The 24,265-nt window shown below is 42.0% G+C and overlaps 1 protein-coding gene and 1 pseudogene across 1 annotated transcript in view; both read right to left on the reverse strand.

Moving 5' to 3' along the window:
- Positions 1-20,526, reverse strand: part of LOC115585585 (NACHT, LRR and PYD domains-containing protein 12-like) — a 79,089-nt gene extending 58,563 nt beyond the window's left edge. The window contains exon 1 of the mRNA XM_030424061.1: positions 20,120-20,526. The gene's annotated coding sequence lies outside the window, so the exon portion shown is untranslated. The remainder of the gene's footprint in view (positions 1-20,119) is intronic.
- LOC115585636 (NACHT, LRR and PYD domains-containing protein 12-like) lies at positions 5,790-23,755 on the reverse strand (annotated as a pseudogene).
- Positions 23,756-24,265: the final 510 nt, after the last annotated feature.

A 24,265-nucleotide genomic window follows, 5' to 3' on the forward strand; every position in this document is an offset into this window, starting at 1 on the left:
AACACTGACAAGAAATGATTATATACACAGATTGTTGGATCAACCGGCTGCTTTCAGCAGATATTACCAATCAAAAGACACAGAAAGAGAAAAGAGACAGAAAGCAGCTGCTGACACACAGCTGGAGGATCTAAAATCTCTTCTGATTGAACTTCAGTGTAACTCAGAAGCTCCAGCAGGTCAGACTGAGAGGAAGCTGCACATTTCAAATGTCTCGGCTGTTTGTTTCCTGTGACTGAGCTGAACGTCGAGCTGCAGCCTCGTCTTCAGCCACGACTGAGTCAAACTAATGAAGACACAAACAGTCTGATAACACGAGTCTTTACAGCAGGAAAGACACAAATCACACATGAAGAAGTGACATTAAAAACACACATTTACCTTTTTGTCTGCAGGCAGAAACCAGGTGAGTCTCACAGAGAGAGAAGTGAAGTTAGAGACAGAGAGAGAAGCTGGTTTACTGTCAGGACTGTTTACAGGAAGCACAAGTTCTGTCTCCATAATCATTTTAAGTTCCTTAATTTTTTTCATCTGCAAAAACATTCAGGAGATATTAAATGTTTTTCATGTGTAAATAATAGGGTTTCTTGTCATGGAAATAAAAATGAACTTTTTAGAACTTTTTAACTATTTTCGTAAAGTTTTTACAGACAAAACAAAATGACTTTGACAGATGATCCTGTAAAGTGTTTTTACCATCAGCAGTCAGCTCATCAACACAGGAGAGAAAATCATTTAGATCAGACAGAAAATGGATCAGCAGAAATAAAAATCATCTTCACTGACCCCTCAGGGCTTCCGTAGCTCGTTAGCTGTAGAGAAACTACCTGTGGAGCCCCTGCAGGTTTGAGGAGGAAACCCCTAAATCTGATGTATGATCAGCTGTTAACAGCTGTTATACCGTGGTCTGGGTGAATACTAGATTGTGATTGGCTGGAGGGTGTTAATGACCTTCTGATGAACAGACAGCTGTGAAACTCCTCCTGCAGCTCCAGTGTAACTGCCTGTTCACTGTTCTATATCTATGTACAGTAGATGTTTCACTGTCACCTGACACTCGTCTCCTCCTGTTTATTGTAATGTGCTCCACTGGACACATGATGGAGACACACAACCACATATGGTTCCAACACAGGGTTGGAGAATGAAATGACAGTCTGTAAACTCCTTCATGCTTCACTAATGACACAACATATATACAGTTATTAATGTAGAAATATACAGAAACATGAATCTGTCAGATATCAGATATACACACACACACTCCTGTGCTCTCCTTCTCACTGTGATGCTGTGACGTGTGTTGAAGTTGAGGTTGCTGGCTTGTTAATATCTTTCCATCCGTCTCTGACATCGTTCAGTCAGCACTGAGTTTGAAAGAGCGACTGAAGTTAAAGAAAGTAACTGTTGTTTGAGTCTTCTGGGCCTGTCAGCTGCATGATGGGTAAAACGCATCTGCAGCTCTCAACAGAGATCATAAAGGAACAAGATGTCTCACTCCTTAGTAACTTCTGTTATCAGCTCTGGGAAAGAACAACACGATGTGTAATTAGGGTCCGAGCAGTTTGGACTCTTCAGTTAGATTCCAGGTCTGAACAATTGAGTCTTGAGTCTTTAAAACTCTGGAATGTGCCGTCTACAACCAACTGTCCTCCTATCTTTCAGAAAACCACCTCCTTGACCCAAATCAGTTCGGCTTCAGGACCGCTCAGTCCACTGAGACGGACTCCTCACAGTGACTGAGTCGCTCCAGAACCTCGTCCCACTCGTCAGTCCTCTCTGGCTGAACATCGCTGACTCTGCTCTAACCTGGTTCACATCATACCTGACAAATCTCACCTGTCAGGTCACATGGAACGGCTCCTTGTCCACACCCTGCTTTCTGTAAACTGGTGTCCCTCAAGGCTCAGTATCAGGACCGGTTCTGTTTGCACTAACACTAGATGACGAGGCTCTGCAGTCACATGGATTCTCTGACCACTGTTCTGCTGACGACACCAACTGTTCCTCTCTTTCCCCTCGTCCTCCTCCAACAGCCACGTTGTGACGCTCATCTCTGAATGTCTGCATCATCTCTGAATGTCTGCATCATCTCTGAATGTCTGCATCATCTCTGCTTGGACAGCTGCTCATCACCTCAAACTCAACCTGAGTAAACCTGAACTCCTCTTCATCCCGGGACAGACTGCCCTCACATGGACCTGTCAGTCACTGTCCAGGACGTCATGGAACACATGATCTTTATATACGTGAATAAAGATGTTCCTGTATAATTGGGGAGTAAGAATCCTTCAGGTGTAACCGACCACTAATCAGACCACTGTAACTCTGTTGGAAAAATCATGCTTATATTATCAGTTTCTTGCATTGCATTGATATAACCTGCTTGCCTTTCTTTATATGTTTGTGGAAATGTACCGAGCTCCTGGGAAAAGTACTACGAAGAAACACACTCACCCTCCGGCTGGACCACAAGGCCTCGAATGGCATCTTGTGTGAATAACTGATGGTGGACATCATAAGAATGTTTGTGTGAAGGATAGATGCTGAAGGCCATAGGTCCGAAAGTGTGTACGTGTACTTCTCCATCGTGCATAACAACTGTATGACTCATATGTACTGTCAAAGAGCCAATCATATACGTTTACGCCCTGTTGTAGGTAAATAAAAGATGCTTGGGGAGAGCAGCTCATTGGAACTCAGGAGCCCAGACTTTGTGTGCTGACTTCTGCTCTTCCACTTTGCAAAGAAAGACAATCTCCGTGTCCGTGTCTCATTTCTTAACAGATTTAAACCCAACAACTCCTCCACAGTCTGTGGCTCTGAACTCACAGCGTTCACCGCCTCTGTCACTTTCTGATGTTTCACAGAACTGAAGCCTCCAAATAAAATTATTTTCCATCTCAGTCTGATCATCATTACATCAAGTTCAAGGGCCACAAAATGATGCTTTCTGTTCATCAGCTGCTTCTTTGCTTCGAACATTTCTAAACTAAATTCTGGCCCTTTACATGCGCTCCAGGTGATTGGAGGCGTGTTTAGAGCCATTTATAGTGACCTGTGGGGACGATCAGACAGCTCCTCCTCATGCATCTGAGGACTTTTCTTTCTCTTGGAAACAGAGGAATGTAACGATAAAGGTCCTCAGTTTCCCCGCGTCAGCCTCACCTGGTCTGGGGCCGAGGGAGTGGTGAGCTCTCTGTATCTCCGGAGGGCTGCTGAAAACATCAGGACCTGTCACCGTCATTAGCAGGGCGGAAACAGACTTTGTCGGGTCTTGGTCCTTCTTGCTCCCTTCAGGTATGTTGACAATCCTCCAGTTAGAGCTGATTAGACTGATTCTCGAGGTCATCCACTCGTTCAGGAGCCCTGTGGCTTGGGACTGTAAGAGCTTCCATCTTGGTGAGTTTCTTGAAGTTTTCACCTGCTAAAACTTCAGTTTTAGTGAGACGGTTGTTGAATGACGACACCTGCTGTCCTAATGAATCGACCGACTGCTTCAGGGACTCAGGTGACTGTTGTATCAGGACAGCAATGTCAGCTTTGAAGCTATCATGCTGTTTGTTGAATAAAGTCTCAGGGTCCATCTTGGTGACCGGGTCGGAGTGGACCCCGCTGTCGGCTCCACTGCCCCCCAGGTCTGATTGCTCTGAAGCGGCGGCGGCCATGCTAGCTAGCTTAGCCGAGTTTCTGCTGTCGGTTGATGTTTAGACTTTGAGGTGCTCATTATGTTGCAGTACACTTTCCCGCATAAAAGATCAGTAATTTGCGAGTCAGTCCGAGGAAAAGCACTGTTAGTTTGGTAGAACAGTAAAAGAAAAGTTCAGCCGGAGCTCCTCGCTCGCACGTCTGCACTCTCCCTCATCACACCGGAGGTGGAGCGCCCCAACTTTTCAACTCCAACACACTACACCCAAACTGAAACACCTTGAGTCTACCCTCTTCCACCTCACCTGACTCCACCACACATGACTCCACCCGATTCTGCCTGGCTCGCTCCATGCGCCCCAACTTTTCAACTCCAACAGACTCGACCTGACTACAAACAGAGAGTAGAGAGTCTACCCTCTTCCACCTCACCTGACTGCACCTGACACTCGACTCCACCCGACCCGGCTCGATATGACTCCACCTGATTGGACCTGACCTGACTTGACTCGGTCCAACTAGCATGATGTGACTCCACCTGTACACCTGCTGCCCTCCACCCTTCCCCCTTCTTTGGGGGGCTTTATCAGAACTCGATGTACCACGGTCAGATTGGATGATGACAGGAAGTGATGTCACACAGTGGGCGTGGCTCAGTTTCAGCACAGTCAGAGCTGATTAATAATTCATGAGCTAAATGGACCTGCAGCTGTTACCGGTCAGCTGCTGTCGGAGCAGAACCTCACGACCACGACGACAGCGAATGATCCAGTCATGATTTCATGGAATTGTCTCCATGGCAACAGCTACTGAGGCTCATGGGTAGTGTAGTGTTTATTCCACCGACAAAACAGAGAGATTCACATGGGAGATCTGTGCTGGTCCGGCCCAGTCCAGCAGACAGTGTGGTGGCTTCCTGAGCGATGCTGCGCTCTGATTGGTGGAAACATGTTGCTGTTGTGTAAAGTAAGCCGTGCCCGGTCAGCACCGAGCCCATTAGAGTCCGCCGGAGCACTTTAATGATGTCTGATGGAAAACACTGAGGCTTAATGAGAGCTGTGATTGGATAAACACACTCAGAGTGCATCAGAGAACACGAGTTACGTACCTGAGTGTTTTCATATCGACCCTTCATCTGAAACATGTTCAAACAAAGATGGAGGACATAGTCAGAACCACATGTTGGTGTGAGTCAGAGCTAAGGCTCCGTCCACTCCATTACTCCACCCATGTGTGGGCGGAGACTTCCTACTCAGACTGACAGGGGTCAACAGGATTTTACTTTATCATGTCACTTCTGCTCACTGATTAAAAGTTTGTTCAAAGTGAACAAAGTGATTTATGTTTGTCTCCAGTCACAGCTGTGTGATGTTTATGTTGATGTTTGTTTGAATTTTTGTATGAATATGCCACTGAGTCATTGCTGGAACATCATCAGTCACTTTATCAGAGCTGCTGTAGAAAGTTGTTTCAGAATGTAGATCCTCTTTTTAACGATGAGGTCGTACTGCACTGAATCAGGACCAGGTGTTCACGGGCCACACTGTCCTGGTTTCTACTCCAGATTCTTAAACCAACATAAAAGATGATTTGGTAGCGGGAGATTTAAAACTTGATTTAAAACAACAAACAACCAGAGAAACATCAGATGTCTCCATACAGCTCGTCTGCTGTGATGTCTGTAATGTAAAGTGATGTGAAAAGACGTTATTTCAATCAGGAGAGACACGAGAATGAGAAAGTCACATGTTTATTCTGACAGATGATGTGAGATGATGAAGTGTTGACAGAAAGTCTTTGGCTCTTGGACTCTACAGGGAGATTTTGTAATGGAGGTCCGTCTGCACGTAGCAGCAGCTCTATCCACTCATATACACATATTTACACATAATAACTCAAAGAAGACAAATGACAAACTTCAATGATGAATGACACATCAACAAAATACAACCTGTCTGAACAAAGATCATCATTATGATTATCTGTATGCAGCCTGATTTTATTGTATATACAGGCTGATTGTTGTGAGAAAAAAATCAGATCACAAAGTTGAGAAAACTGAAATCTGAACGTTCAAAACAGATTTAAAGAGATTTAAAACCACTGATGTGCAGCACATTGAGCAAGAAGAGACAAAACAACTAAACCATTTCTGTTACTGTCAACAGAGACACGGAGGATCCATATGAGCAGACCCCAAAACCAGGATAAAGTTCTTCAGTGAATGTTTTGTTGAAGGTGTGGAGGTGGATCAGCGAGTCAGAGACTCTGTAGAAGGACAGAGTGCCAGCAGGCCAGTCCAGATACACTGCTACTCTGTTAGAGATAGAGGAGAAGAAGGAGGAGGAGGAGGAGGAGAAGGAGGAGGAGAGGTCTGTTTCTCTGTTATTGTACCAGACAGAGTAACGACCACCATCAGAGCACTTCAGACTCCAGGACTTATCATTGTGTCCAAACAAACAGTCATCACTGCTTCCTTTCCTGCTGATTCCTCTGTAACTCACTGATATATGAACCGTTCCATACCATCGGACCTCCCAGTAACAGCGACCAGTCAGACCATTTCTACACAGCAGCTGAGGGTAGTGGTCAAACCTCTCTGAATGATCAGGATGTGGCTGAGACTCATATGTCACCTTCTTGTTGTTGTGAAACAGTCCGAGCTTTGTGTTTACTGTGTCTGTGTCCACTGTGAGTTCACAGACATCTGATGGAGAGAACAAGACACAATACAGCAGCAGTTTATCATCTAACACAGCTGATGGTTTATTTGTTGCTTTATTAACAGACTGACTGTTAATTAGATACACAAGCTTTAGATTTAAACTACTTTAACATGTGCTGCCTTGTTTTCATCAATCAAAGTGAACACACACTTACACTTCCTCAGACCAGGTTTCAGCCTCTGCTCTCCACCATGTTCCACCCTGGAGGAAGAAACAGAGTCAGAATGATCCTTCAGAAGCTTCCTCATCAATGATCTTCATAAAGCTTCACTCAGATCACTATTAAGACAGAACAGATGAGTCGGCTCATTAACCTAAAATTTAAGAACTTTAACAAATAACAATGAATTTCCAGAACAAGTATTGCTATAAATACTGATCTGTTTCTCAATTTCTCTTTCCACGATCAAGAATCAACTTTAAACCTCTTGATGAGCTTTTATTCTGGTTATTCAACACTGAACTATATTTGTCAAACAGAGTGTGTGTTACAGTGTCACTAAATGATCAACAGTAGATGGTGGTGTGATATTAGTCAGGGGTTTAGTCTCAGTGTGAACAGGGACTCTCAACACATCAGTTACTATCTTCACTGTTATCAGCAGTGCTGCTGGTCCAGACTGTGAACCAACAGTCCTCAGCTTGTCAGTGTGACAGAGGAACAGTGTGTGAGCTCTTGTTGTTGGTTCATACCTGAAACAGTCCGGCAGCTTCACTCCTGAGTCTCCTGGATGATTGTAGGTCAGGTCCAGCTCTCTCAGATGGGAGGGGTTGGATCTCAGAGCTGAGGCCAGAGAAGTACAGCCTTTCTTTGTGATCTGACAGCCTGACAGCCTGGAGAGAGACACACAAACACACACACACACACACACACACACACACTTTTGAACTATGATATTGTTTTTCTGTGAATGCAACACTGTCTGTCGGTTCTGGGAGAAGGATCCTCCTCTTCCTGATGTTTTTTTTCCGTTAAACTGTTTTTTCCAATATAGGAAGTTTGCCTCACAGGCGAGGGTCAGAAGACACAGGATGCACTTAAGGAACAGATTGTAAAGCCCACTGAGGCAATGTGAAAATGATTTGAGGCTTTATCAATAAAATTGACAGCAGACATGATGTGATATCAGTACATCAAACATGTAGTCAGCTGCACTGGAGAAGCTCTGTAACCACATTACAAACAGTAAACTTGTGGAAAGTAAAAAAAACAAAAAACAAACAACAAAAAAAGGTCTGTTAGATGCAACAATTTATAGAGCTGAGGGGCAACACAAAGTCATTTGATAGAACTCTGTTTGTCATTGACACCTCTTGTATTAAACATTTCATGTACATTTGAAGAAAAAAAAAATAACATAGATCAGAGCTGACATGGTGATTGATGAATATAACTTCACTGTACATTATAAAATAAATTATGTAATCTCCGAAGGACATTGTAGACCTTTTAAGAATAATACATGATGTCCAAAACACCTACAAATGTTTGTTATACAGTATCTTTGGCTAATTTTAACCAGATGCCAAGAAACATTTGAGAAGTCATTTAACTGACCTGAGAGTATCCAGTTTACAATGTGGACTCCTCAGTCCAACAGACAGCAAGTTTACTCCTGAATCCTGCAGATCGTTTTTATTCAGGTCCACCTCTCTCAGACTAGAGGACTTGAAGCTGAGAACTGTGGACAGAGCTTCACAGCTTCTCTCGGACAGATTACAGCCACTCAGCCTGAAAAAAGAAGAGGATTAATGTAAAGATGTTTCTCTCTGTTTGATTTAACTTAGAATTGTAGTTTGATACACTCAGTTTTCCGGCAGTGTCTGAAAAGAGAACTGATAAAATGACAGGATTGAAATTACAACATTAAGGAACAGTTATTGTTCACTATGTACATGTCTTTTTTAATCCTGACCTGAGACTCTCCAATTTACAGTGTGAACTCTTCAGTCCAACACACAGTGGCTCCACTCCTGAATCCTTCAGGTTGTTGTTACTCAGGTCCAGCTCTCTCAGACTAGAGGACTGGGAGCTGAGAACTGAGGACAGAGCTTCACAGCTTCTCTTTGACAGATTACAGCCACTCAGCCTGAAAGACAGTTAGTCATACTGTTACAAAATACATCATATTTCTGTAGAAACTGTTATTGTGTTGATGATTCGAACAATAGAGAGTCTCGGGTGATCAGTAGCTGTTAAGACAATTAGTGTTTTTCTTTTATCTTGCATTTCACCTTTGTGAAAAGTTCACAAGGGTCAACTATTCAATTTCTGTCAATTTCTGTGATTAAATCCTCACGTTCAACTTGATGTCCATGTCATGTTTGTGTTTTGTGTGTCAGGCGGGTTAAATTACTTTTCTATGGACATTCATCTTAGTTTTTTGTCTATGGACATAGACTTATCAAGTCTTACCTTTTAGTTTGCCAAGATATTGAAAGTGTGTACTGGAGAAAATGAGACACATGTATGTATCTGCAACAAAACAGCTGAGAGCAAATTATCTGGTGTAACATACTGGAATCAGTAGTAACTACTCACAACACTCTCTCAACTGTTCCCAGAAGTTAAAGCTGCCACAATGTCAACGATAGGAAACTAAGCTTAGGGTCCTCTGATCAGGATTTTTGGGGCAGATCATCGATGGCTAGAAGCAGCATCGACCAATCTCGATCACTGATCAAAAATAAACAATTACATTTATCTTACATCCATTTAAAGATAGAAATAGGTTTAAAACAAAATGAATCTATTTCTATATCTGAACAATATCAAAAGAGAATTAAGAACTAGTAACATAGAATTTAGTAACAGAGAGAGAATTTGGGAAACAGTCTGTCTCATTCTCACTCGTCTTTGAGGTCTTTGTGTTCTGAAGCTACTGCTCCACCACCTGGTCACCGCCTGTACCAGGTTACTTTCATCTCTGTCAGAAGATTGATCAGATGTACTCTAATGTAAATTGTCTGTAACTCCAAACTTAAGCTACTTTTACCGCCAAACAGTACTCGGCTAAAATACTTAATTACATTCATTTTGTGTAAACGTGTTGTGTTGTCACATTAAACTGCAGTTCAGTGTTGACCACTTAATGTTCCTCTGAACTCTCAGTACTGCTGAGTGTGTTTAACTCCATTGTGAGCTTTTAGCTCCATCAACTGTTACCTCTGTTAGCTCATATGCTGTAGGGCTCGAAACAAACGGTTACACCCCGCCTTTCCGAAACCCCGCTGTTCCGAACATAGACTTCAATTTATCGTAATGGCGGGGTTTCCCTCTTTTTTCAAAGACCCCGCTATTCCGAAAAGTCTATTGGGGAAACCCCTCCATTCCGAAACCCCCCCACTCCGAACTAACCCTTACCTTAACCCACTTCAGAAATGTGTGGGCGGCTGGAAGTGGGGATTTCAGCACCACGCATAGCAGTGTTTAATTTCCAAACAGCTGTGTTTTGGGGGGAGGGTCGGAACAGCGGTGTGTCGGAGTGGGGGGGTTTCGGAATGGAGAGGTGTCGGAATGTCACGGCGTCCCCGAAACGAACAGTTGTCTCCCCACTGGGGCTGACAGAAAATGACTTATTCTTCTTTGCAAGCTAGCTCAGTTGTTAGCATTGTAGCATTGCCTTGGCATTGTGCATCAGTGAATTTGTTTGGCTATTTGTTCAAATATCAACAATCATCTTCCAGAATGATTCACCCCACCTTTAAAAGTTTTCCTATTTTCTTTCATGGCTGCATTAATGTGCAGAGGTACAATGAAACTAATGAAACAATGCAAGTTTTTGAATTGATCAACGAATTGAAATCAAAGACTTGCATTAGCTGAACCTACACAGGTGATATACAGTAGTTTGTATCTGCAGTTATCTGTTCACTTACAGAGCTTTGTTGGAGGCTTTGACCACTGGCAGCAGCCTCAGAAGAGCCTCCTCTGAAGCAGAGTATTTCTTCAGGTCAAACACATCCAGATCGTCTTCTGATGAAAGTAAGATGAAGACCAGAGCTGACCACTGAGCAGGAGACAGTTCATCTGGGGAGAGACTTCCTGATCTCAGGTACTGTTGGATCTCTTCCACTAGAGAACCATCATTCAATTCATTCAGACAGTGGAACAGATTGATGCTTCTCTCTGGAGACAGATTCTCACTGAACTTCATCTTGATGTACTCAACTGTTTCCTTATTGGTCTCTGAGCTTCTCTTCTTTTTCAGGAGGCCTTGAGGGAGAGTCTGACTGGTCTGCAGTGAAAGACCCAGAAGGAAGCGGAGGAACAAGTCCAGGTGCCCGTTTGGACTCTGTAAGGCCTTGTCAATAGTGAACCTGTGGACCTCTGTCATTGATGGTTTGCTGAAGATCTTTCGCACTAGTTTGAAAGACGATTGCGCTGGTTCAGACATCACATTCTTGTTTTCGTTAATGAGTGACATCTCTGCATGCAAAGCTGCCAAAAACTCCTGAACACTGAGATGGACGAAGCTGAACATCTTGACTTCATCATTCTTCCTCCCACGTACCTCTTTAGAGATCTCTGTGAACACCCCTGAGAACACTGAGGCTCCTGTGACATCAATGCCACTCTCTTTCAGATCTCTTTCATAGAAGATCAGGTTGCCCTTTTCCAGCTGGTGGAAAGCCAGTTTTGCTAATGACTTAATGTACAGAATACACATGTTTTGGTCAAACTTCTCATTTGTCTGATGATTCTGATACTTCAGGAACTCTACATACATCTCAGTCAGGGTCTTGGGCAGCTCTCCTCCCTCTCTGGTCTTCAACACATCCTCCAGAACTGTAGCAGTGATCCAGCAGAAGACTGGGATGTGGCACATGATGTGGAGGCTTCGTGATGTCCTGATGTGGGAGATGATTCTGCTGGCCTGCTCCTCCTCATCTCTGAATCTCTTCCTGAAGTACTCCTCCTTCTGTGGGTCAGTGAACCCTCTGACTTCGGTGAACACGTCAACAAAATCAGAATGAATCTGATTGGCTGCTGCAGGTCGTGTGGTTATCCAGAGGCGAGCAGAGGGAAGCAGATTTCTCTGGATGAGATTTGACATCAGCACATCCACTGAGGTGGACTGTGTCACATCAAAGTCTGTTTCTTTGTTTTTATTGGTCGAGCAGTTCAGTTGAAGGCGGCTCTCATCCAGTCCATCCAAAACAAACACCAGTTTGAATTTACTTTTGTCATAGTTGGTGTTTCCTGATGACTGCAGAGTCGTAAAGATGTGATTAAGAGCCTCCTTGGTGATTCCTCTGGTCTCTGTGATACATTCATGAATGAGCTTTGCCAAACTTAACGTTTCATCCTTCCATAAGTTCAGCTGGCGGAAGGTAAAGGGGAATATGAGATGCACATTTTGATTGTGTTCTTTGTTAGTCCAGTCCAACAGAAACTTCTGCACAAGAAATGTTTTGCCAATTCCTGCGATTCCATTGGTCAGCACTGTTCTGATGGATTTTTCTTTACCAGAGGGGGGTTTGAACATGTCACAGGGTTGAATTGATTCCTCTGTTGTTGGCTTCACCTCCATCTGAATGACCTCATGCTGTTTGTTGAGGTTAACGTCACCCCCAGCTGTGACGTACAGCTCTGTGTAGATATCAACCAGAGGTTCTCCGTCCTTCCTCTGTGCCCACCCCTGTTGTGCACGATTAAACCGATCCTCGAGGTTTGACTGAAGCATTTTCTGGTAATATGAGATGGGTTGTGGCTTTGGTACTGGAACAATCTCATCTGAGTGACAAATAGAAACAAAAATCAACTGAAATGCAGGATTTTAAATTTACAGTTGGAGAAAGTTGTCTATGCAGACTATTGTAACAGCATGATATCTGTAGTTGTGTTATAGTAAAGTATCTTAACATTAATATTTGATCAGATCATTCTCTCATGTACCCACACAACATATAAAACTAACCAACAGGGAGCTGGTCAGTACAACCAACTCTGGACTGGTGACCACTGAGCAGCTGTTGGTGTTGCTGCCATCTTCTGGTTGAAATGTCACAATGACGAGTCCTGTAGCATCAGTTTTAATATTCTCCTTCTGTCTATATAGATATTTAGACTCAAGCTCTATTGCAGGCCCAGAAGTGTGCATTCCTAACTTTTCTCACTATTTCTTGTTTTGTTAGAATCCCTTGGTGATGTTTAAACACCAATATCATTTAAACCACTTCCAATAAAGAAAAAACAGAACGGAGCCTGGAGCTCCACACAGACCATAATGTATCTGGTTTCTTTATTTCCCGCGCAACAAAAATAGGATGCAGGCCTTACCTGAACCACAGGTGAGCTCAGCTAGCTTTCTACTGTCACTCCACACATGGTCGGGTCAACTCCACATCTCAGTTTTAAACCATGAACTGAGCTGAAGTCAGTTTCAGTTCATTCAGTTTGACAAACAAACACAAGCTAACAGAAATGCTTCAGAAATAATGGTTGTTATTCAGTGTCCATCATGGCCTCCATGAAAAAAGATGCTCTCTGATCTCTTCTTCCTCTTCACTCGACTCCATCTCTGCTGTCTAACCTCTGGCCTGCTCATACTACATAAGACCCGCCCTCTTTAAGAAGAGCAGCCAATCAAAAATTACAAATGACCTACTGCAACCTGGCTGCTGTAGCTGCAGTAGAGACGGAGTTTGGTGCGGATCTGATGGTTTCAGATCACAACAGTCCCACTGTCGTTTTTAATCCTCCTGACAGCTCACAGCCACATACAGAATTATATAAAAACTGATGTTACAGTCTATGGTAGCCAAGAAAAAATATGTTCTAGACCTTTTCAGATGGATTTTAAGACTTTTAAATAGCTTCTAGGGTATTTTTGAAGGAACTGAATCAATTTATTGTATTCAGTTTCTTTCAGAGCAGTAGATACTCTGATACTGCTTCAACTAAAGATCATCAAGGACTTCTGTCTCTGCTTTCACGTTATAATGCAGTCAATCTTACTATCTTTGAATGTTTCCAAACTAAAAACTAAACTTTGTCTTTCAGGGCTTCCGTACATACCAGAGAATACAGCAGCTTTACCTTCACTCTGAGAGGAAGAAGGTCCTCTGTTCTCTGAAGTCTCTCCAACATCACCCACATTCACTGACACTGAGAGAGGTGAAGACAGAGATTATGGCTGGGTTGCACCAACAAGGATTCATTTAATCTAAATTCATATCTAATCTGAGTTCAGTAAAACTAGTTTAAAATGTCTTTCAGACCAGCAGATACTCTGAAGCTGCTTCCTGCAAATACTATATATGTGTGCTGAGCTTTCAGACTTAAAGGTATGGAAGCAAATTTGTACCATAATTCAAATTAAAATGCATTTACAGAAATGCTTTTTCATTTTAAGAATGTAGCTTTTTTTGACTCATAAATAAAATTAGTAATAAATCATCCAAATTGCATTTTCATTTTCTTCTTCAAGACTGCTTATTATGTAACTTAATTCAATTGATAAAGAAAAGGACATTAAAGATTTAATATTCAAAAGATGGCCCAGCAAATAGGTACCAAAATTCAATTTGAAATGTCAAATTTGGAAATAAAAATGCATTAGCAGAAATGCTTTTTCATTTCAAAGTCAGAGCTGCATTTTTGACTCATAAATAAAATTAGTAATAAATCATCCAGATTGCATTTTCATTTTCTTCTTCAAAACTGCTCATTTTGTTACACAAAGACAAAGAAAACTGCTTTTTCGTTTTGAAGCCCTCCCCCCGCAAAAAAGGTCCAAATTCAATTTGAATTCGCAATCCCAAGCGGCGCAGGAGAGTGACGTCAGCGGCCTCTCTTCTTCAGTGTTGCCAACATGGCGACTGTCTCGCTAGACTTAGCAACTTTTCAGACCCTCTAAGCAACATTATTTCGAAAAAGCGACCAGCGACAAATTTAGCGACTTATTCAGATCATCGGGGGAAAGGCGAGAAATAGATTATATTGTAATTCACATGCTGCTCAGAGTCATCGCAGTCCACGGCTCCTCTGCAGCAGCACCGGGGTCTCTCCTGTCCCCTCCCGCGCGGCTGCGCAGGCGACAGGCCGGTGTGTGGGGGCTGGCTGGGGCAGGCAGGAGCGTGGATCTGATGTCGGATAGCTGCCGTTTACTCTGTTTTGATCTGTTAATGTTAGGTGTCTTTAGCACAGGTGAGACCCAGAAGCGGACAGGAGGCTGTAGCTGGATGCATGGAGTGTTTATTGTAACACGGACAAAGTCAGAGTAGGAGGGGGTGTGCACGGGGAAGCCACGCTCCGGGACGCCGGAGAGCTGGCAGTCCTGTCGGCACTCGGAGGAGCGCCGGGCGGGGGGAGCTGGAGCGGATTGAGTGGATTGAGCAGTGCTGCTCAGTTTGTCTTTGAAACTTTCGGAAAAGCGGGGTCTTTGAAAAAAAGGGAAACCCCGCCATTACGATGAATTGAAGTCTATGTTCGGAACAGCGGGGTTTCGGAAAGGCGGGGCTCCAGGCTATTAAGCGGCCGGTGATTTTGTGACCCGCTGCAGGTGCGTGGGTGTGGGAGAGAGAGAGACATTAGCTTATAGCACTTTGTAGAAGAAGCTTTATAAAGTTCACTCCATTGACTTGTATTAGTTCACGGGGCTGAGCTGCCACATCCAATATGGGGGCGACGTCGACGTACGGTCCAGCGCTGATACCTTCAGTTTATTACCGGGAATACTGACTGTAAAGTACCGTGTGTGTTTCATGGGTCTGACTGTGAGTCTGCAGTCTGACCCACCGTCACTGCCAGCAGCTCCTCAGAGCGGCTTCATTACGATCACCGTAAATGTTAGAGAATTTCGCACTGGAAAAAAAAATGTGCGGCTGATTTAACCAAGCAAACGCGAACCATGGCTGGCTTGACCGCAGTACAGAACTGGACATTCCCCGCTGTTTCTGAAAACATGTACCACAGCCTTCACACTCTCCTCTTGTCCCTTCTCTTGCTCCAGTGTCGAATAAGCACACCGCCGCCCCCTAACGTAGATGCGTAGCACGGTCGGTCAGACTGGGGGCTGAAGAAGAAGAGAGGCCGCTGACGTCACTCTCCTGCGCCGCTTGGGATTGCGAATTCAAATTGAATTTTGGACCTTTTTTTGCGGGGGGAGGGCTTCAAAACGAAAAAGCAGTTTTCTTTGTCTTTGTGTAACAAAATGAGCAGTTTTGAAGAAGAAAATGAAAATGCAATCTGGATGATTTATTACTAATTTTATTTATGAGTCAAAAATGCAGCTCTGACTTTGAAATGAGAAAGTATTTCGGCTAATGCATTTTAATTTTCAAATTTGACATTTCAAATTGAATTTTGGTACCTATTTGCTGGGCCATCTTTTGAATATTAAATCTTTAATGTCCTTTTCTTTATCATTTGAATTAAGTAACAAAATGAGCAGTCTTGAAGAAGAAAATGAAAATGCAATTTGGATGATTTATTACTAATTTTATTTATGAGTCAGAAAATGCAGCTACATTCTTAAAATGAAAAAGCATTTCTGTAAATGCATTTTAATTTGAATTATGGTACAAATTTGCTTCCATATAAAGGGGCAGTTAACACTGAATTCAAAATAATATCAATTCCTCTGACCTGTCGTGTCTTTTATTCATCTAGATTGTTTTGGTGTGAGTTGCCCAGATTTGGAGATATTGGCCTTAGAGATGTCTGCCTTCGCTTGGATATAAAACTACACGACTCGACTGTGGTGCTCAAAGCGCCAAAAAATATAAAAAAATAGCAATGTGTCTTTACAGAAATCATGTAACAAAATAATCCACAGATGTTGTTGTGGGCAGTTTCATGTAGGAACTATTTTCTTTGTAGTATCACAGCACATTAAGAAGTGTATCTACTCATGAACAATAAGCTAGCAACTAAGCTAACTTAGCTAGCCATTATTACATCCCAGCTTTGTGAGTGCCATGATTGTTGATGTCACGAACATGAGCCTATCGTTCAAGAGCAGAAACAAGCTTCTGTGTGATGACTCAGTTGGCAAATTAACTTTGTTTGGAGCTTTAAGCACCATGAGCCATGATACAACCTAGTTCACTTACATTCCAGAGGACAGATATCATTATACCTCCAGTAATCAGCATTTCACATCAAAATGATCTTGATGGATACATAACACTATAGGACATCATGCTTTAAGGTTGGCAGACTAACAAGACTCAGTTCAGCATCTATTCAGAAACCAAAAGAATCATATAAAGTACAAAACGGGCAGATGACAGGAAAGAAAAGCTGATGGCCAATAACTTTACAGGATGGTGAAGTCACATTTGTAGCTTTAAGTACGTCAACTCCATAACATACTGTGTGTTCACACTTTCTGAATCTAGTCATGTTTTAATAGTAGAAGTATGGTGAACTTCTTTATCATTTGGCTGTGAAAAACCTTATTTAATATACAGGTATGTTGTATGTGTTCATGTGTTTAAACAGATGAATACCTTTGGTTTCAGTAGAAGCATCAGTGGTCTCATCTGTTCTGTTTGGAGGTCGGACTGAAACAGAAACATACAACATCTTCTGAAAAATGCTAAATATTTAAAGGTATTTTGGTGGCTACATTTCAAGCAAGCACAACATCAAGTATAAAAGTTTTTAATTTAACGTATTACTTCAGAGGGAACATTTACCTGTGTAATTAATGGTGATATTGGTATTATTGTCTCCTCCAATGTTGACACCAGTCATATGAGGAGTGTTGATGACACCTCCAGTCTGTGCTGTGACTGTTGTGCTTCCCACTTGAGTTTCAGCTGTTAGAAAATAGGCAAAAACAATTAGGAACCACAACTCACTTTCCTTGTGTTAATGTCTGAACTATGTTAAGGGGGTTCACAGATTCTATCTTGTTAGAGCAGACTGACCTGAAATATTAACAGCATATAAAGTCTAGTGAAGCCTCTTGGTGAGGCCAGTTGTTGAACCTCAGATTCAGGTGGAACAATGCAGATTCCACTCTGGTCATGTCACAGTGGACATTATATGGTACATGAATCTGAGCTCGTGTTGAAGCAACAGACATTGTTCAGCTTTTGTCCTTCATGAGAGGATAAAACAGTCCTGTAGATTTGGTCCTGCTTCATGTTATTTAGAAGAAAGAAAGCAGGCTGATGGAAACACTACATGATTTTAAAAATCATCAATAAATAGCTGTGATAGTAGCTTGGCTGCTCTCCAACAGTGACTGTAATTCATCTTAAGATGATGATGAAAAACTACAAAAACAACTTCCAATATGATACAATCCAATACTAAGACAGAACAATGGTGAGGAAGCAGCAGAAATAAAATAATTGATTGTCACTTTGACAGTTGGTGTTTTGAAGCAAGTACACAGATCAGTGATACTTAATGAGGAAAGTTATAAACCATCTTACCACCTCGTGATGTTTTTGGATCCACCGCCCGGCTGGTTTCCATCTCTGAATTCCTTCACCGACTCCTCCTCTGACTTTAGAAGTAAAGAAAAAATAAAGATAAATACAAGGAACTAAAATTAATTTAGATTTCATGTCACAAAACACTTCTGAAGGACAAAGGTTTGATTTGGATATTAGTGGTGACATAAAAGCATCTTATCTTATAAAAATGGTAGAAAAAAACACTCATAAAGGGTTTTTTAAACAGAACTTGAACAATATGAACAACAAGGCGACACCAGTAGCATTTATTTAAAACTGAAAAGTATTTTTATTTGACAAATTAAACAATGAAACTTATTACAAAGTTAAAGTGAAACTCTCGCCAAAATGCAACCTCTGCTTTTTCTGTGAATGTACCCGAGTCAAACCTTTGTTTAAAAGCATAATTACGACGAAAGAGGCACTTTTAAGATTTATCGTATTTTTGTTTTCGGGTCAAAATCATTTTCAATGGGAGTGCAGGGACAAATACTGTGTTAGCATATCTATTTTTCGCAATGTTTATCTCCTGGAATAGACAGATCTGATCTGATAGCTTAAATCACATACAGTTGGTCAGTGGATTTCCTGATCCGCTAAGTCTAAAAAGGCGGCGCCGGTCAAAATAGAAGCGCCCTGTCAACATTTTTAATACTTAGATAATTGACTGACTAGAGGTCCAGGTCCGTCTGTGTCAACAAGAAATGACAACAAGAAATGACAAGCTGTCTTCTGATGGCAGTCTTCAGTTTTATGCATTGTACGACCGATACCTGATGCCAGTATCGGTATCCTAATGAACAGGGAGGGAAAACATGTAGAGCTTTGTTGAGTATTATCATTAATATTATTGCTGATTCTACACATTAATATTCAGAAACTTACACTTTGACTTGTTGTACGGTCGTCCTGACAGTCAGCGGTTCTTTCTTTGGCTTCCATCCTGACTGTAGGCAGAATGGTTCAGGTTCTGTTCTGCTGCACAAACACTGGAGACTGAAGCATCTTGTTGAACTGATTTATTCCTGTTTGAGTCAAGAGAGCAAATCTTAACAACAATATGCCTCTCACAGTCAAGTTCACTGCAGACTGACTATCAACATGAGACTGAGGCAACACATGTTGTTATTCTGTGAGTCTCTAATTCAGTTATATTGTTATCAGTGTAACTGACTTCAGGTTTTAACACCATGAAATATGAAATAACTCATTTTAATATGTTTTTGTCATCAATTCATACTTGGCTGTCATGAGGACAGTCCTGTATAAAACCACCTGTTACAACAGATCTGAAATAAATAACACATTTGCTGAACATGGTACATCACACAACAACATGCCTACAATGAGAGAAATACAAGTTATTTGCCGACAGGTGACGAGTCTGTAATGACTCCTCCTGTCTACACTGCCTGAAGTGATCCTGTCAACACAACTACACTGTAAGAAATGGAGGATAAAGTCCACAGCCCTCATTCTGTGTCCAGATGACTTCTAAAGTTCAGCTGAAGTCTGACAGATCAAGTGGAGAATTACAAAGACAAAGTCTGTTTTAGAACCAACGTCCCTCTTTGAGTTTCCATCCCTCCACTGAAGCTCAACAAGGAAACACAAACAGGAAATTCATCAATTCAAACATGTTTTGAATTTACTGAGTTTGTAAATGAAGATAAAACTTTCTGACAGCACTGTCTCGTTTCTCATCACTCTTCTCAGTCAAATGACAAATATACAGACCTCTGATTGGAGGAAACTAGTGAAGTGTTATGAAACAGAATGTATTAAAATAATATAAACACACATCTCACAGTGTTTGTCTTCACCATGATATGGAAGAACTAAAAGTCTGAACTGTGTTTTTCCTGCTGGACTGTATAAGGGCAACACTAATATACTTTGACTGTTTTGAGTCATTTTGGCTTTTCAAGGATTCATTAATTTCAATATTCAAGTCTACAAACATGAAACCTGCCTGAACAATCAGTCCACATTTCTACATGTCTTTGAGTCAAAGAATAACAAGTTTGCAGGCTGTCGGACCAGTTCAGACACTCCCTCATCTCACTGCAGCTCAGATTACAGTCCAACTTGTTTCCTGCTGCTCATTCAATCAAACTGAACACAAAAAGGCTAATTTGGGCCGTAAAGTCACATCTCAGAGAACAATTAGTGAATTAATTGATGAATAATTAAAATAGTAATTAACAGTATTGAAAGAATTCATCACTGCTCTCGTCTACAAGTTCATCATGTGTCCACAAAATATAACAAATGACAGCAGAATTTGTTGATCAGAGGTGTGTCATGTTACCTGTCACAGTTCTCACCTGTTAAAGTCCAGATGAGGTCAAAGAGTGGTTCTTCCTTCGTCTACAGACTCTGACAGACGCTGCTGGTGTCTGTGTTCATCTGACCGACAGCCGTCACATCCTCATACCTTCAAATCCAAATCCAGACACATCAATGAGGTGAGAGCAGAAAGCCAGTGTGAGCTGTAGTGCTGCCAGTCAGCAGCAGGTGTCAGTGTTACACAAGCTCTGTCAGTCAGCGCTCTGATGGGAGAGATTTCACAGCAGTTAGACACACTGACAGAGATCCAGAGTCCAAACTGCAGGAACAATGAAGCCCCGACAACAAGAAGACAAACAACAACAGGTTGATGATTGAATGAGGGAGAGAGAACAGTCTGTAAACTCATGACAACATGTGACAAACACAAAGTGCATCAACAAAGAGACAGAGAGGTCAAATTCAATTGAATGTTGAATTGACTTATTCAATAGGCTGAAACTTTCTGATGTCACTGTGTCACATGACAAACATACAGAGCTCTGACTGGAGGAAACTACTGATGCTTTATGACGACAGATTCACTAAAAGACTTAATTCAGTCATCTCACAGTTGATCGTTCTTGAAGTTTATGTCTTCACTGTAATATGAAAGAAATGAATGAAATGACATTCTGTCTTTGGTCTGCTGGATGTTTGAAGGCTTTACTAACATACTGTGGCTGTTTAGTGTCCTTCAGGCTCTCAGAGGATTCCAGTTTAATGGAGTCTTGAAGAAGAAAAACGTCTTATAAAAAGTTTTCAATATAATAGGCTACAAACATGAAACCAGTCTAAACAGTCAGTATTGGCCGTGTGGACGATTCTGGATTCTAAGAAGCATCACAGTTCTGACCCGGGAGATTCTGCATCGCTGCACTGACAGAGCATCATCAGGAGTTTGCAGCCTGAACAATATTACAGCCTGCTGATGTTGACTGTTGATGTTCTGACCCCGGCTGGATGATAAAGTTGTTAAACTGTCATGTTTGTGATGTTTGACACATTCAGTCAGTGTCCTGTCTCACAGCTGCTGAGTGAAAACAATGTTTGTAGCTTTCAGCACTCGTGTAAAGCAGTTCAGTTTAATGTTAATGTACTGAGGCGGGTCACACTGGTACTGGTACTGACAAGATGCAGCTTTTTATATTTGTAAAGGACTTTCTGAATAAAAACTGAATTTAGATTTAACCGACTGCTTGTATCAACTGAGGACGACACACTGAGATGTCGTGAGACAGAAGAATGGTAACTGAATCCTGCAGCCAGTGAAGACCAGTTCACACCTCAGCAGGAAACGTCTGATTCTATGTTCTGTAGTTAGAAAATGTTTCAGGTGTCTTTGAGTCAAAGATGAAACAGTTTGCAGGCTGTCAGACCAGTTCAGACACTCCCTCATCTCTCAGCAATGAGTCAGCTCAGATTATAGACTAACCTGTTTCCTGCTGCTGATTCAATCCAACTGAACTCAACATGAAAAGGTTCATTTAAGACTAAAAGTCACATATCTTCTTATTTTATCTTATTTTATCTTATTTGATTTTGCTGTATTTTATTGCTTTCACTGTTTTTATTGTTTTAATTGTTTTTTATTTATTCTTTTTACTTATTACCTGCTGTAAAGCACTTTGGTACACCGAAAGGATTGTTGAAAAGGGCTGTATAAATAAAGTACATTTACATTTACATTTACATATCAGAGAAAAATTAGTGAATTCATTCATGAATAATTAAAACAGTAATTAACAGTGTTGAAAGAATTCATCACTGCTCTCGTCTACAAGTTCATCATGTGTCCACAAAATATAACAAATGACAGCAGAATTTGTTGATCAGAGGTGTGTCATGTTACCTGTCACAGTTCTCACCTGTTAAAGTCCAGATGAGGTCAAAGAGTGGTTCTTCCTTCGTCTACAGACTCTGACAGACGCTGCTGGTGTCTGTGTTCATCTGACCGACAGCCGTCACATCCTCATACCTTCAAATCCAAATCCAGACACATCAATGAGGTGAGAGCAGAAAGCCAGTGTGAGCTGTAGTGCTGCCAGTCAGCAGCAGGTGTCAGTGTTACAGAAGCTCTGTCAGTCAGCGCTCTGATGGGAGAGATTTCACAGCAGTTAGACACACTGACAGAGATCCAGAGTCCAAACTGCAGGAACAATGAAGCCCCGACAACAAGAAGAGAAACAACAACAGGTTGAATAACAGAACCCAGTCAGCATTCCTCATTCTGTGTACAAATCACTTCTGAAGTTCAGAGTGGGATGAAAAACCTACAGAGCTTTGATTGGAGGAAACTAACAGATCTTTAAACTGGCTGAAACCCTCTAACATCTGTGTTCTGTGTGCAGTGTGAATGTATATGATCAGGACTGACTCCGGGTCAGTTAACCCTGCAGGAGTCACTGGTATTATCTCCTCTGGCTCGGCTGTGATGTCACTACAACACTCAGGTGAACACACTCCTGTGCTCTCCTTCTCAGTGTGATGCTGTGACGTGTGTTGAAGTTGAGGTTGCTGGCTTGTTAATAACTTTCCATCCGTCTCTGACATCGTTCAGTCAGCACTGAGTTAGAAAGAGCGACTGAAGTTAAAGAAAGTAACTGTTGTTTGAGTCTTCTGGGCCTGTCAGCTGCATGATGGGTAAAACACATCTGCAGCTCTCAACAGAGATCATAAAGGAACAAGATGTCTCACTCCTTAGCAACTTCTGTTATCAGCTCTGGGAAAGAACAACACGATGTGTAATTAGGGTCCGAGCAGTTTGGACTCTTCAGCTAAGATTCCAGGTCTAAGATAAGACAGGACGCCCCCATGAGTTTAGGACTTGTGTTCAGAATAAAATGATTATTGAACCTGAAGTTAAGACAGGATAAGAAGTTGGGACATTTTTCTGTCTGTCTAGATTTTTAGGAAAAACTATTATCTAAGGAAAGTAAATAAACTCATAGAGTCATTCTAACTGAAGAATTTCTCTAAGTTGAGATGGCGTACACGCTGTCCTAAAATCAAAACAGCTGACAAATATTGCAGCACCATTGATGTTCGGTCTGTGTGACAATGATACTGAAGATGGAGACAAACATGATAGAAGTGCTAAAGATACGAACATACAAGTGCATACATTTTATTTTTTTTGGGAAGTAGTCATGCTATGCAGGGTCGAGGTGAAGTCTGAACAAATGAGATTGAGTCTTTAAAACTCTGGAATGTGCCGTCTACAACCAGCTGTCCTCCTATCTTTCAGAAAACCGCCTCCTTGACCCAAATCAGTCCGGCTTCAGGACCGCTCAGTCCACTGAGACGGGCCTCCTCACAGTGACTGAGTCGCTCCAGAACCTCGTCCCACTCGTCAGTCCTCTCTGGCTGAACATCGCTGACTCAGCTCTAACCTGGTTCACATCATACCTGACAATCTCCCCTGTCAGGTCACATGGAACGGCTCCTTGTCCAAACCTACTTTCTGGAAACTGGTGTCCCTCAAGGCTCAGTATCAGGACCGGTTCTTTTTCTACTAACACTAGATGACGAGGCTCTGCAGTCACATGGATTCTCTGACCACTGTTCTGCTGACGACACCAACTGTTCCTCTCTTTCCCCTCGTCCTCCTCCAGCAGCCACGTTGTGACGCTCATCTCTGAATGTCTGCATCATCTCTGAATGTCTGCATCATCTCTGAATGTCTGCATCATCTCTGAATGTCTGCATCATCTCTGAATGTCTGCATCATCTGTGAATGTCTGCATCATCTCTGAATGTCTGCATCATCTCTGAATGTCTGCATCATCTCTGAATGTCTGCATCATCTCTGAATGTCTGCATCATCTCTGAATGTCTGCATCATGTCTGAATGTCTGCATCATCTCTGAATGTCTGCATCATCTCTGAATGTCTGCATCATCTCTGAATGTCTGCATCATCTCTGAATGTCTGCATCATCTCTGAATGTCTGCATCATCTCTGAATGTCTGCATCATCTCTGAATGTCTGCATCATCTCTGAATGTCTGCATCATCTCTGAATGTCAGCATCATCTCTGAATGTCTGCATCATCTCTGCTTGGACAGCTGCTCATCACCTCAAACTCAACCTGAGTAAACCTGAACTCCTCTTCATCCCGGGACAGACTGCCCTCACATGGACCT

Source organism: Sparus aurata, chromosome 1 (genome assembly GCF_900880675.1).
Source record: "Sparus aurata chromosome 1, fSpaAur1.1, whole genome shotgun sequence".
In the NCBI taxonomy this organism is placed as follows: domain Eukaryota; kingdom Metazoa; phylum Chordata; class Actinopteri; order Spariformes; family Sparidae; genus Sparus; species Sparus aurata.